This window comes from Protopterus annectens, chromosome 2.part1 (genome assembly GCF_019279795.1).
Source record: "Protopterus annectens isolate FY-2018-M chromosome 2.part1, PAN1.0, whole genome shotgun sequence".
Classification (NCBI taxonomy): Eukaryota; Metazoa; Chordata; order Ceratodontiformes; family Protopteridae; genus Protopterus; species Protopterus annectens.
The window spans coordinates 813,524,182-813,539,595 of NC_056729.1; positions in this window are offsets into that span (position 1 = coordinate 813,524,182).

A 15,414-nucleotide genomic window follows, 5' to 3' on the forward strand; every position below is an offset into this window, starting at 1 on the left:
ATTTTATCCATCTTAGCAGTAAGTTGCTGGATTATAATTATCAGAGACTGAAGTTCTTTCTTGATGCTGGAGTCTTGAGAATTTGTCTTACTGGAACTCATTTCAGACTGATAAACTGACAGGAACATTTCCAAAGTGATTTCTGACAGGAATAGTGTTACGATTTCCTTTTGTTTTTAGATATAGTTCAAGAACTATATAAAACAAACATATTTAGAAAGAAAATTACTTCAAAAATTAATTTTTTAAGTAATTAATTCCTGTCAGTGTAATGAAATTGGTGGAGCTGAAGAAATCTGCTGCTATCCTGTGTTCATCATTGGCCACGCCCCGGCTCTTCTGCTTTGAAAGACCTCCGACTGAATTGTCGTTCGAAAGAGGCCAGCCACTGTTTCTGATCTGGGATTGGAGGACGAGTCAATGATCCGGTGGATCAACTCACGGAGGGTCAGGTAAGGAGGAATTACCTTATTTTTGTTTCAAGATCAGGGACTAGTTACAGAACTATTCTTTTTTGTCAGGTAAATTGCTTATGCAAATTAGAGACAGAAGAAAGTGTTACTGTTTTTTGTCATAGATCAGGGAAACAGAATAGGTAGACAGTTATTCTAGATAAACTGTGAAAAAGGTGTAGATTTGTGGTACCACGTGATAGAAAGGGTTACGTAACAATTTACAGTTTAGCTAAGACAACAATGGGAAATCAGTGCACAAAAAGTTTCCGGGACACACCCCTAACTGAAGACGCAAAGTATATGCAATTACAACGTTCCGATAATGTTAAATATTATACCAGATGGGTCAGAAGTATTTGTAGTACAAACTGGGAAAAAGGGTAAGAAAAATACCCAGGAAAATAAACAATCTGACAAATGATCAGAAGATTTCGAAGAAAGAAAGAAAGAAAAAGGATGAGTGTTTTAAGTGCGGGAAAAAAGGACATTTAGCAAGGGATTGCAGGCTAAATAAGAAGGCGACTACAGAAAATAAGGAAGATGAGGAATGACTATATGATAGTCAGGAATCATTGGGTGAAAGTGAGCAGGAAAAGGTAAGTGTAAATGTGATAGCAGGAGAAGAGGATGTGACACAAGGGGTAGAGGATGTATATGAATACACAGACGTAGAAGAAAATGAGATTTTGGACCTAGCTCTTTTGAGCTTAGACCTTTACTTAGCAGACACAAAACCAGAAGTGACGCTTCTGGTGGAGGGGAGGGAAGTTACATTTTTGTGTGACTCAGGGGCTTCATGCACCCTGATACACCCTTCCAAACTACCGGAAGATACAGAATCACCATACTATATACTAGTGAAAGCAGCTAACGGGCAGCTATATCGGGAGCCACTCTCCCATGACATTACAATAATAGACCCTGTTTCAGGGATGACTCAGAAAAGTAAAATTGTAGTTTCTGCAAAATGCCCAGTGAATCTTTTGGGTAGAGATTTAATGCAGATATTTGGTATAGCAGTAGTTCCAACCATGCAGGGTATGGAAGCACAGCGACAAATGGACACTTTTGTAGTGCGACCGGAGGGTGAAATGCATTATTGGTATAGCCAGGACTTGGTTACAACTGGTCCAGGGGCAGTAACCAAAGGACTAATGAATGTAGCTATCAGCAAGTTCCCCTCCCTCGACATTGACAAACAGCATTTGTTGCATTGTACTCTATATTACTGTAATAGACCAGGTCCTGATAAAGATTATGAACAAGAATTGTTTCAGAACCATGCAAATAGGCTGGCATTGTGAAATTTGTATTGGTATGCAGGAGGGAACAGTGTAGCAAGCTGTTCATTGCCCCAGGAATTTTTAACACTCTACAAATCTAATCGACTGCCCCATGTTAGTTTGACTAAGAATAAAACTTTAAAATGGGCAGACTTAGGTGAGAAAGTCACGAGGTGGGAAAAACAGACAGAACTAGAACTCTCAGAACAAGGAGTACAGAAACAGAAATTGAATTGGATCACACAGACACACCCAACTGTACACTCACAGGCTAGTGAGGATAGCTGAGTATTACTATTATTGGAAGAAGAGGAAAAAGCCTTGCGAGACATACCAGACATTTTCTGGTCAGCAGGGAAATCAGATGTAGGACTAATACGAACAGCAGGACCAGTTACCATAACGCCAAAGTCAGCTTTTAGACCCCAGAAAAGACAGTATCCCTTGAGAAATGATGCAGAGGTAGGAATCAAGCCTATCATAGCAGCCTTACTCAAGGAAGGAGTCTTAATAGAATCCCCTGATTCACCATGTAACACTCCTTTATTTCCTGTCAAGAAAGCAAACGGGGAATGGCGTATGGTCCAAGACTTACAAGCAGTAAACAATGCAGTTATACCCAGAGCACCAACGGTGCCAGATCCACACACCTTACTGAATGATTAAAGCCAGAACAGAAATATTTTTTAGTGGTAGACATAAGTAATGCATTTTTCTCGATACCGATACAACCTGACAGCCAATATTGGTTTGCATTTACATTTCAGGGAAAGCGGTACACATATACCAAATTACCACAGCAGTATTGTGAAAGTCCAACAATATTAGCACAAGAAATGGCAAGCAACCTGGTGGGATTTATCCCACCAAAAGGTAGTCAGATTCTACTTTATGTAGGCGACATTCTGCTGGCAGCCCCCACCCAGCAAGAATGCAAAGAAGACACAATAGCTTTGTTACAATTTTTAGCTACTCAAGGTCACAAAGTAAACAAAGACAAGTTACAGCTTTGGAGAAAACAAGTTAAATACTTAGGATATGTAATATCCAAAGAAGGTAGAATATTAGATGCAGACATAAAAACAGCGATTTTACAAGCACCCAGACCAACTACCAAGAAGGAAATGATGTCCTTCCTGGGAACTACACATTTTTGTCGGAGTTGGATACCAAATTATGCTTTGGAATCTGCTCCACTGGCTGATTTAATATTTAAAAAGCCGATGGCTGCACAGGATTTATTACAATGGGCACCTGAAGCAGAAGCAGCTTTCTGTAAGCTGAAACAATTGATAGCATCATCCTTAGTTTTAGGATTACCAAACTATAACAAGCAGTTTATTTAATCTGTAGATTGTAAGCAAGGTTATATGACATCAGTGTTGACACAGCAACATGGGGACAAACAACGCCCCATAGCTTATTGTTCATCACAGTTAGATCCAGTGGCGCGGTCTTTGCCCCACTGTGTACAAGCAGTAGCTGCAGCTGCAATGGCAGTTCAGGCTTCAGCCTCAGTAGTATTATTCCACCCTCTCACATTGAGAGTGCCTCATGCAGTCGCAATTATTTTACTGCAAGAAAATGTAGCATATCTTTCTCCAGCTAGGCATCTTTCCTGTATGACCATTCTGTTGGGCCAACCTCATATGACAATTGAATGATGCACAACTTTGAATCCATCAACTTTGCTTCCAACCCCTGTAGATGGCAAACCACACTGCTGCATGCAGGAGATTGAGCAAAAGACATTACCTAGACAAGATCTTACGGATGTTCCCTTGGATGATGCCGAGGTGACATGCTATGTGGATGGCTCATGGAGGAGGGGTCCTACAGGACAGAACATAGTGGGGTATGCAGTCGTTTCTGATACTGAAACTTTAGAAGCAAAATCTTTGCCACACAACTTATCTGCACAAGCAGCAGAATTGATTGCCTTAACGAGGGCATGTACCTTAGCAAAAGGTAAGAAAGTGAACATTTATACTGACAGCCAGTATGCTTTTTCTACTGTACATGTTTTTGCGCAACAGTGGAAAAATAGAGGAATGATAACATCTACTGGTAAACCGATTAATCATGCAACTTATTTTAGACTTGTTAGATTCAATTCAGTTACCTAAGAAAGTAGCTATTTGCAAATGCGTAGCTCATACAAAACAACAGGATAGAATTTCAAAAGGTAATGCACGGGCTGATACAGCTGCAAAGCAGGCAGCTTCAGCCACAGAAACTTTCTTTTGAGTGAGGAATTACAACCCTCAGAGACTTTAGATTTAGAAATGTTAAAAACAATGCAGACACTTACTATAAATCTTGAGAAACAAAAGTGGATAAAACGAGGAGCAATCCTCGAAAAGGGACTGTACATCTCCAAGGAAAAGAAACAGATTTTGCCATCTAATTTATTTAGATATGCAGCGTTGTTGAGCCATGGGCAGAGCCATGTCTCAACAGGGGGGATGGTACAGTAAGTGAATTGAGTGTTTACAACCTATGGGTTTACAAACTATACAAAAAAATTTTGTGCAGTATGTCATGTTTGTAACAAGCATCATACACAGGGGGCATTGAAGCCTAAGCGAGGGAATTTTCCAACACCATCATATCCGTTCCATACTATTTGTATGGACTTCATAGAATTGAATAAATGTGAGAATAAGAAATACTGCCTAGTTATTATAGACATGTTTTCCAAATGGGTAGAAGTATTTCCAACTAAAAACCCAGATGCAGCTACGGTTGCAAAGGTCCTTGTTAAAGAAATTATACCCAGATTTGGGATACCGGAAAAGATTTATAGTGATAATGGGACACATTTTGTGAACCAAACAATCCAACAACTTAGTCGTTACTTCAGAATATCATTAAAGAATCACTGTGCATATCACCCCCAATCTGAGGGCTAGTAGAGCGACATAATGGGGTACTGAAGAATAGACTTAGGAAATTGATAGAAGAAACACAGAAAAATTGGGTGCACTGTTTGCCTTTAGCACTGTTGAGTATGAGAACTGTTCCAAATGTAAAGGGATTAACTCCTTTTGAAACTTTGTTTGGGAGGGCATATTGTACACCTCAGTGGAAACCTCTCATGTCTACAGAGCAGGAGGCTGACAGTTCACTTGCAGGATATATGAGGAGATTTTTGAATAACAAACTTTTGCAGTTAAATTCTGTTTCGGATAAAGAGCAACCGAAATCGGAAGCACCAGTAGCCCCAGGCACTTGGGTCTAGGTGAAGATTATGAAACGGAAGAATTGGAGCTCTCCGAAGTGGGAAGGTCCGTACCAGGTACTGCTGTCAACACCCACCGCAGTCAAAATCGCGGAATGAGCTTCTTGGATCCATTTGACACACTGTAAACTGGTTAAAAACTTTGAACTGGACAAAAACTTTTTTACTGTTGCACAACAAGAACAAAATGGCCAGATACAGAGTGAGTAGAGACACTGAGCAATTTCAAAAAACTTGTACAATTGTTTTTGTTGCAATATTGATCACACTGTTCTTTTTGCTGTGGCCATACTTTTTTCCTGCCACAAAGGTTGAACTGAATAGACGTAATGAACCAAACATAGACTGGCATCCGAACTTTAACACTTATCAGGCAATTACACGTGTATACGCAGAGACTTTCAATGTTTCAAACTGCTGGGTCTGTACGGCCATACCAACAGCATACGGGGGTTTGTTAATGACTGCTATCCCCCTAGGGGTCAATGAGACCTGGGAAAATCTGGTTTTTGATACAGTTGCTATTAAAGCACAAGATAAGGTAGCACTGTATTTGCCTGTGACACAAAAAAAAATTGTATGTTTTTATAAAAATGACTCCATCCAAGTTGGGTGGAGTAAATGTAATGTTACTGTACAGTACAAATGTTATAGAAAACCAAATGATTTGCGCGGATCTTGTAGTACAGATTATGACTCATTTTTGAAATCTATGCTTAAAACTCTTGATCAGGTACAGCACATTCCTGTACTTTTCAAACAGTTATCAGTGATAGATAAGAAAATATTTCATGCAGGGCAGTCATTTCATAACAAAGTAATGACAAAAGTAGAGGACTGTTATTTTGTATGTGGGAAAAAGGCATATAAATGGTTACCTGAGAATTGGTCTGGCAGTTGTTTTTTGGGATACCTGGTTCCGGCCATCCGACACACTGCAGCTTTGCCTCAAGGGAGTATTCAAAATACTCGAGACGTAACTAAAAAGACTGTTAAGAAGCTGGAGAATCCAGTGGGACGAATCAAAGCAGGGTGGAAAGACCATCGTAATGTGGGAACCAAACTTGTGCACATGAACTTGAGCAATGCTGTTATATCCCGGGCAGGTATATCACCCATGTATGGCGGAGTCAAATCAATATGGGAACTGTGAAAACTGTCTAAACATCTTGAAATAATGAGTAATGCAACTTTTTCTGCCCTTGAACTGATAACTGATGAACTGAATGCCATGAGGACTGTAGTGCTTCAAAACCGAATGGCTCTTGACTTCACCCTAGCGGCGAGAGGTGGAACTTGCGTTTTAATCAAAGAAGAGTGCTGTGCGTTCATTCCTGACCACCAGCATGAGATAAACGACCATCTTGAGGTGATTCAGCAAGTGTCGGCCATGACCAAACTAGGCCCAAACCCTCTGACAGAGTTTTTTCAGAATGCCTTTGGGGGGTGGGGCTCCATCTTTATGAACATACTGATTGCTATTGGGGTAGGTTTACTCCTAATAGGAGCTTGTATTTGTTGGAATCCCTGCATGAAGAAATTAATTAAGGAATTCATAGATATATCCATATCTGAAACTATGTATCAAAGTACTGAATTTGAAGAGCTGCTAGAATGTGAGACGCTTTCATAAAAGTTTAAACTAAATGACTTTCTTAACTGCAAATCCTAGATGGAAGAGGTTAGGAAAAGAAGCCAACTGTTTATCCTTTTTTGAAAATAGAATAAAAAATATTAACAGGAGGGAGATGTTAGAAAAATATGTATTAATATGTGTATGCTTAATGACAAATTAATAATCAAGTGTTTTTAATATGCTTTTCATTCTATTTCTTATGCACTGTGATTTATTTAAATTGAGTTTCATATGAGACCAAAAATATGCCTTATTGAAACTGCAGCATGCTTACTGAAACTTGCAAGTTGCCCTTTGACCTAGTAACTGCTAGCACAGCAATATTCTTGTTTATGCCTTGTGGAAATGTACTTGAGAAGCAAGTGTTAATCTGCTAGGTCAGAAGCATATGAATAGATAATATACCATTTAATAAATGCAATGATTCCAGACAGATAGCCTTGTTCAGAGGATGGGAACCTCTGCAGCTGCAGTAGTTTAGAGATAAGTTAGACAAAGGCTTTTTAGAGGAATGAACTGCTAGCATTGTGTTCGATTTAGCTATAGTATTTTGAATGTAACATAACAAGTATCTAACTGAAACTAAACAAGGCCATGTTGTTTTCCTCAGGATGCTTCACATAAAAATTGTTTAAATCAGCAGAAAATCATGGGAAAGATGGTCAGCAGATGATGACCAAAAGGTGGTAATTCGTTACGTCAGCATGGTAGGACAGGATTAATTTAATAACCTATAAAAATAAATGCATTTCCTGTTTCTGGTTAGACAAACTCTGTATTAGCACATTTTTGTCTCCTTGCTGCAAGATTAAAGTGCCTTAACCTGAACCTACCATGTTTTGATCATTTTTAAAGTGTATTTTTCCTTTGACAGTAGGTATAATAGCAGTGGAGCACAGATGACCTGAGGTGGCCAAGGTTGCAGGATAGATTTTAGAATGTGTACAATATGCAGGTATGTGTGTGTTAGGTTGGTGTGTGTTTCATATTGTGTGGGAGTGGTCAGTATGTATGCATGTTGAGGTTTGACCTGGTGGCCATTGCCCACTACTGTTGATGACAGGGCCAAGTCCTCACAACTGTAGTGCCAAAGACAATTCACCCCAGTATAACACATGCTAGCAGTAAGCCATTGTAAATCTATGGTGGTAATATGTGTCACCATCTGAAAGATGGACATGGCATGACTGTTGGGCTAGATATACAAGCAGTACACAGGGAAAAGTACTCCAGACATACAGTATATAATGTGTAACCGTGAAATGGACACACCCTTGGAATTGTACATACAGGTATGCATCACATTATCTGGGCTTGTAGTAGGGAATACCAATGTTGTCTGACCGAACACTTGCAGATAACAAAGGTGCTAGGACTGATGCATTGGGAAATGCCTGATGTCCCTGCACAAGCCAGTGTAACTGGAATGCCTCATATATATCTGTGAGTCAGATACAAGTAGTGTCCATAGCACACATGCGCCCAGCTCACCCAAACACCACCCACTGGTTCCTCTCTGGTCGTATCCCTGCTGTTGGGAATGGGTACAATATGACCCTCACCTGTGTATGGCAATAGTGGAAAAATGCAGCATGCAGTGCAGGTGTCTCATGCAGGTGTGTCCCTAGCTGTATGTAGCACCCTGCCAGCATCCACACCACCTGATCAAAACTGATAGAAAGTATTGGCATGAACACCTAGCACACCTACCCTGTCACCCCAGGAGAATATACTGTATGGCAGTCTGGGACTGTAGGACTGACATAATGCAACGGCCTGCTACAGCTGGCCTGCATCACCACCAAATAGCCTACAGGCCTCTGCCAAAGGCCTGCGTCTCACCCATACTGCCAATGTATGTTATGTCATGGACACCCAAATAACAACATAACACACTCCACATAAGCCATATGCAAGGCCAAGTGGATATACCACAGTAGCATGTCCACCATGTCCACTGCATGAACTGTGGACCAACACCAAAACACAGCTGTGATGAGGTGATAACTATAGGGAAAGTATTAGAGAATGTATGCATAATGTATGGAAGATGATAGAATAATACTGGGGGGTGGGAGCATGGGCAGCATGGAATGTGCAAGGTCTGACTCACAGCTGTGTGCATATACTATCCCTGGCTGCAAACACAAATATGGGTGGCAACAGAACTGCCCATACACCACAATAGGGGTAATGTCCTGACTTATGACCCCTGCTTCTGGGTAAACTGTGTGAATCTGTACAGCTGTGAGGTATTGCCACAGCAAGATAAGGCCATACTGTCATGTCAATGGATGTAGAAATATGGGATCCCCTGACAGAACTGTACCAAGGTGCAGAACTGGATACACAGACCCAGCAGCAAATGTCTGCAGCTCCCCCTCCAGAATGGCATAACCTTCTATGAATATGTAGGCATTTGACCGCAATACTGGACACAGCTGCATTCACCCTGTGTTCTCTCGGAATCACTGTGAGCAGAAATGTCCACCTGACAGTACTTGAGGACATAAAACATCACAGTGTATAATAGTACACATGTCTGAATATCTCTGCTAACACCAGTACCATGTAGCAGAAGCAGCACATACACAATCATCTACAGTATACACTATCCCTTGCACAGTTTGACCCCATATTGCCAACTGATCTACAGATATCCTGCAGAAACAGTTTGCTACCTGTAGGTGTAGAACACAAAAGTCTGCACCGGAGTTCAAACTGCCTGGAATGGATCCACACATTCAATACAGAAGGGCATGCTGGGCATGGTCACACACTTAAACAAATGAAGCCCATGTCTGTCAACAGCAGTGGACCATATATATCTGACAGTTGCAGATGTTAGTGTGTACACTCCTCAGTATGTACCAGTCATGCTTTGCACACACATTGGAGAGGAATACACACATATAGCCAAGGACAGCACACTATAATATGCCAAAAGTACACATACACAGATGCATGGACGAGAGTGACAGTGGCAAAGGGCCTTCCATCATGAGACCTGTCCCACCCAGCACACAGCCAAATGGCTAAAACCACATGATGTGTAACTGTCACTCACTGTAGAAATTAGCCACTGGTATCCCTCAGCATTACAGACTATGTGGTGCAAGTGCTAGCTGTGCAACATGACTGTACAAGGCAGTAGTCATCTCGCAGTTGTATACACGTACTTGCGGAATATAAATCTGCGTGTACCTGAATGTGGTGTGTCTGCCTCTAGATGAATCCGTTATGGCCCATTCACACACACTGCCCTCCCTATAGCCCTACTATGACAAGCCTGCTGATGTCATTCACTTTGAAATACACCTTTGGGAAAGGGCTAGCCCAGTAATCTCTGTGGCACGTCATATAACTGTTTTATACTGTAGGGTGATGAACTAGTTAGGTAGGAGTTCTAATCCCAGACATGGCAATTGTGTGTGTGTTTGTCTGTGTAGGGAGCAATGCGTTTTAGGCTAATCACACTCACTGCAATTCAAATGCCTACTTTGGCAAGGCTGCTGATGTCCTTCACTTTGAAATACACCTTTGGGAAAGGAGGAGCTCAGTAATTTCTGTGACACATCCTATAACTACATAATGCTGTAGTGTGATAAACTAGTTAGGTAGGAGTTTTAATCTCAGACATGGCAACTGTGTGTGTGTGTGTCTATGTGTAGGGAGCAATGCTTTTTAGGCTAGTCACACTCACTACAATTCAAATGCCTTACATTGGCAAGGCTGCTGATTCACTTTGAAATACACCATTGGAAAAGGAGTAGACCAGTAATCTCTGTAGTGCATTCTATAACTGTGTAATGCTGTAGTGTGATAAACTAGTTAGGTAGGAGTTCTAATCCCATACATGGCAGCTGTGTGTTTGTGTGTATGTGTCTCTGTCTGTGTAGGTAGCAATGCTTTTTAGGCTAGTCACTCTCACTACAATTGAAATGCCCTACTTTGGCAAGGCTGCTGATGTCATTCACTTTGAAATACACGTAATTTCTGTGGCACATCCTATAACTGCATAATGCTGTAGTGTGATAAAATAGTTAGGTAGGAGTTTTAATCCCAGACATGGCTGCTGTGTGTGTGTGTGTGTCTCTGTCTGTGTAGGGAGCAATGTTTTTTAGGCTAGTCACACTCACGACAATTCAAATGCGCTACTTTGGCAAGCCTGCTGATGTCATTCATTGTGAAATACACCTTTGGGAAAAGAGTAGCCTACTAATCCCCATGGTGTATCCTATAACAGTGTAATGTAGTGCGATATAGTACATTGGTAGGGGTTCTATTCCCACACATGGCAAGTGTGCAAGTTTGTGTGTTTCTTTGCCTGTGTAGGGAGCAATGCTTTTTAGGCTGGTCACACTCACTACAATTCAAATGCCTTACTTTGGTAAGCCTGCTGATTTCATTCCCTGTGAAATACACCTTTGGGAAAGAAGTAGCCCAGTAATCTCTGTGGTGCATCCTATGACAGCATAATGCTGTAGTATGATATAGTACTTTGGTAGGGGTTCTATTCCCACACATGGCAAGTGTGGGTTTCTTTGTGTAGGGAGCAATGTTTTTGAAGCCAGTCACAGTCACTACAACCTCAACTGACCTTCTTTGGCAAGTCTGCTGATGTCATTCCCAGTGAAATACACCTTTGGGGAAAGGTTACTCTAGTAATGTCCATGACACGTCCTATAACTGCTTAATGCTGTAGTGTAATAAACTAGTTAGGGAGGAGTTCTAATCCCAGACATGGCAAGTGTGCGTGTGTCGGTGTTTGTCATTTGTATCCTGTGTGGAGTAGGCTGTGAATGTATAACAACTGGACTCATTGTGGAGTGGGTTTTGCAATTTTCTTATATGGTGGCCCTATTAAATGTCACAATGTCCACGTTACAGGGATAACAGATGTGAAATAGTTGAGAGGCTGGGGTGCCAATCTATACCACTACATGTGACATCAAGGCCTGGTGAACAAAGTTAGCAAACCTTGTATTACCCAGAGAACACTCTCAACCCATGTCTCATACACAAACACACTTGGCTAGGCAACAACCGCTATGTTGGTAGTACCCTGCATATTGCCCACAGAGAGTAACCATGGTGTGAATGCAGTGGACTACAGAGGGAATGGCACCCTGTCCATCAGTACCATAGGCACGTACATGCAGATGGTGTGCCTTCACTATGTTCCCCATTGGAAGCCTGCAACACCTGTGGTACCATCAAATGTGACCCACAAAGGACATAACATGTCTTAAACACATGCCGTGTATGGACAGATGCCACTGACACCAGGGAGTACCTGTATTATGCTATCAATGTAGGTGCATGGTCAACCTGCTGTCCATTATCAGTTCCCGCCACATGAGGCCAGGACTGGCACATCTGATGATAACAATCTGTGTACACAATATGGGCCAGACACCCCAGTTACAGTTCCACATGTCACTGTACATGCATGTGCGATGTGTGCACATCCCAGACAGTGTCCATGTCATGGATTAAAGAACACATGCATGGCAAACATTGCACAGCAATGGCCACACACAATAGTTAACCAGGTGACTGAATGGTGAATACAATACCCACCTGTGTGGGCTAATCCAGACACTACACCCCTGAGCCACACTGCAGACCATTGTCATGTGGCATGATGCCAAGGTATACCCTTCACCTAGCCTTGTTTAGCCTTCTGGCACAGTCAACCACTACACACCCATGAAGCAATGCATGCATGTCAGTACTGGCACCCTGTGTCTGTGTGTGTGGTGTATGATGCTTTCGACCACATTCACACTCACTATAACTCCCATTGGCATACTGAAGCATGCTGCCTTATGTCAGACACCTTCATATACCCTTTGCCCATATAACCTTCAGATAACCCCTGTGGTACATGTGATATCTGCACATTACTGAACTGTGGCAAACTAACTAGTTATGAAGTGTATTCCTGAACCTGCCACATTTGTCAATGTGTGTGAGTCCTTGAGAGGGTGTGGCTGTGTTGAAGCTAACACCTGTTCATGTGGACAGGCACGTGTACTATACCTGCCGGTTTGCTACCATATCACTGTTGCAGATATCACTCACCATCACATATACATTTGGAGAGCTCCTCAACATGTAGGCTATGTGGTGCATGCAATAACTGCATAGACATGTGATAGCAATACATAGTCAGGGGTTGAAACCCTGTACTGGTAGGTGTGTGACACAAGCATGCTTAGGTTTTATTCTCCCACCCCCTTCCTGACTTACTTTGTCTCTGTCTGTCTCTCTCACTCCCTCTCTGGTGGATGTGAGGAACTACACCTGCTTTGGTTAGGCAGCAGCTTGTGTTTTGCAAGTGATGCTGTTGATCAGCTGATGGCCTCTGCATGGATTGCAGCCCTCCTCTAGCTGACCGCATGTGGAACAGCTGTGGTAACATTCCCATAGCCAATTGCATGGAAACACACTCCAATATCTAGGAACATCATGTTGGTGTTGGGCCTTTTCATTCACTGCGAGCAGGACCTAGATCTGGTGTTTGACAAACAGCATCACAGATGGATTTGGGATTTACCTCTAACAACATACACTGTGGAAACAGGCCAACACACAGGAGGGGGTGTGCCTGAAATGACTAAAGAATGTAAGTGTTGCTATTCTGCATTTGGAGCATTGTCGGTTTAACAGGGTGTGTGTGGATATGGCTAGTCTACATGTTTTAATACCTGTCATGACAGTGCTATGTTTTTGAGGAAACCCCCATCTGTAGGGTCATCTGCAGACTGGGCAGTGTGTGGTGCCTTTTGTTTCTTGTGTTACTCACAGAACCCCTATCTGAGAACTGCAGAAGCATAGTGTGAGGATTGCAGTCAGTACATGGTGAAAGCCATGAGAGTTACTGACTTCATATCCCTCATAGGACATATGTCACAACAAACCCTGTCACAACAGTAAATTTATGAGGTTATCACAGCAACATGTCAATACTGGCCCTGTGTTTGTGCCTCCAGCCACAACTCTGTCAACCTTTGTACATATGTCATGCAGTAAGAGATGCATATGTTCTGTACACAATTATTTATTGACATCATATCTGATAACAAGCCAGTGAGATATCAGACTGCTACACATGTTATGTATAGTAGGAGTTATATTTAAGGACATAACCTGAGCATTCTGTGGTTGTGTGTACAGTACTGAGGCCTGTGTACTTATGGTGATTGTCAAAAGTATGCGTATTGTGAATATGTACCGTGGCCTGTGTACAAACTGTGGTAGATGTCATTGCTCTTGGTCCTGTTCTGTCTGATGTTACATGCTGCTCCAGTGCATGGTACCCTATCGGCTTACATGTTTGTAGGGCCAAACACATACATGTCCCATACCACAGACAGGCATCGTACCACACTGTGTAGTGGCCCAGTATATGTAGGGTTAGTGTGTGAGTGGCACATATGAGGATGGTGTTGATCAGACAGTTCATATACTGTAATATTAAGCTAGCTTACCATATGTGGCTGTGGCTATGTTCACATTGGTTGTGGGGTATGCACTTTCACATAGGTGTCTGTTACTCTGTACTGTGACATACCTTTAGAGCCTGCTATATTTGCAGGTACATGTGCATTCCCCCATAAGAAATGTAGGCCAGTGTTGTGGCAGTCTGTCTGTAGTTTGCTCAGTGCTTTGTTACATGCCTAGCAACTTGGTGTATTTACCCAGTGTGATATTATGTCCAGATATTTGCCAGATGTACTGCTGCTGGTCCACCATAACTGTCATGTATTTCTGAAAAAGCAGTGGGATGCTGTACAGATGTATGTCACTAACTAGTGGGTAGTATGTGGCCATGTGACCTCTGCACCAGTGGTTATTATGTGTCAGAACAAACAGGAGTGTGTGACTGCAAAACCTATGTGGGCATATGTATTCCAGGATGTACTTGATATACCCATCTAGATGGGTGTTAACATCCACATTGTCAGGCTTGGTCCACATGTCTTCAACTAAGGGGTTCTGTGTATACCTCTGGACTGACCAGAGTGTGTCAGACTGACCACATTTATTGGCCATATCTCAGCTGTAAACAAATCACCCAAGTGCTGCACAGCAAGACGATAGAGTTCAGGAACAGCGTTACCAAAGAATAAATAATATCAGTCACCATAAAACGCTGTTGCTTAACGGCTTCAATCACTGTTCAGTAAGCTTCACTAAAAGCGGATATAATCAGATATAGATGTTCTTAATGTAATAACTCCAGCGAAACTTTCACTATCGTAAAAGTACTTTATTCAAGTTGTAACAAAAGTAAGCGCTTTCACCCATAGGCTTTCTCAAACTTTAACAAAACAAGCTAGCACATTGATCATTTAAATATCCCTCCACTAAATCTGATAGGATGTAAACACTCACCAATTAAGTAAAATAAATTACACTTTAAAGCGCTAAAACATATTTAACATTATTTGAATATAAATAACTTTTTAAAGGTTCAAAAAGTTATTTAGTCTATTTAAAAACATTATTTAAAATATTCATAACATAAAACCAAATACATGTCCCACCATGACAAAGGCTAGTGAATCATATCAGGAACATTAAAATATATGCTCAATCAAATATATAATCAGAAGAATAATTCATTAAGGTCTGTATACTCTCCTACTCTTCAGAAAAGGTTTGATCTGAACTCTGTCATTCAAACCTGGTTTTTCATCCGCCCTCCATCTAACAATCCATCTAATTTCACTTTCTAGGGTCCGATTGATCAAATCACCCCCCCTAAGACCCTGCACCAACTTTTGTATA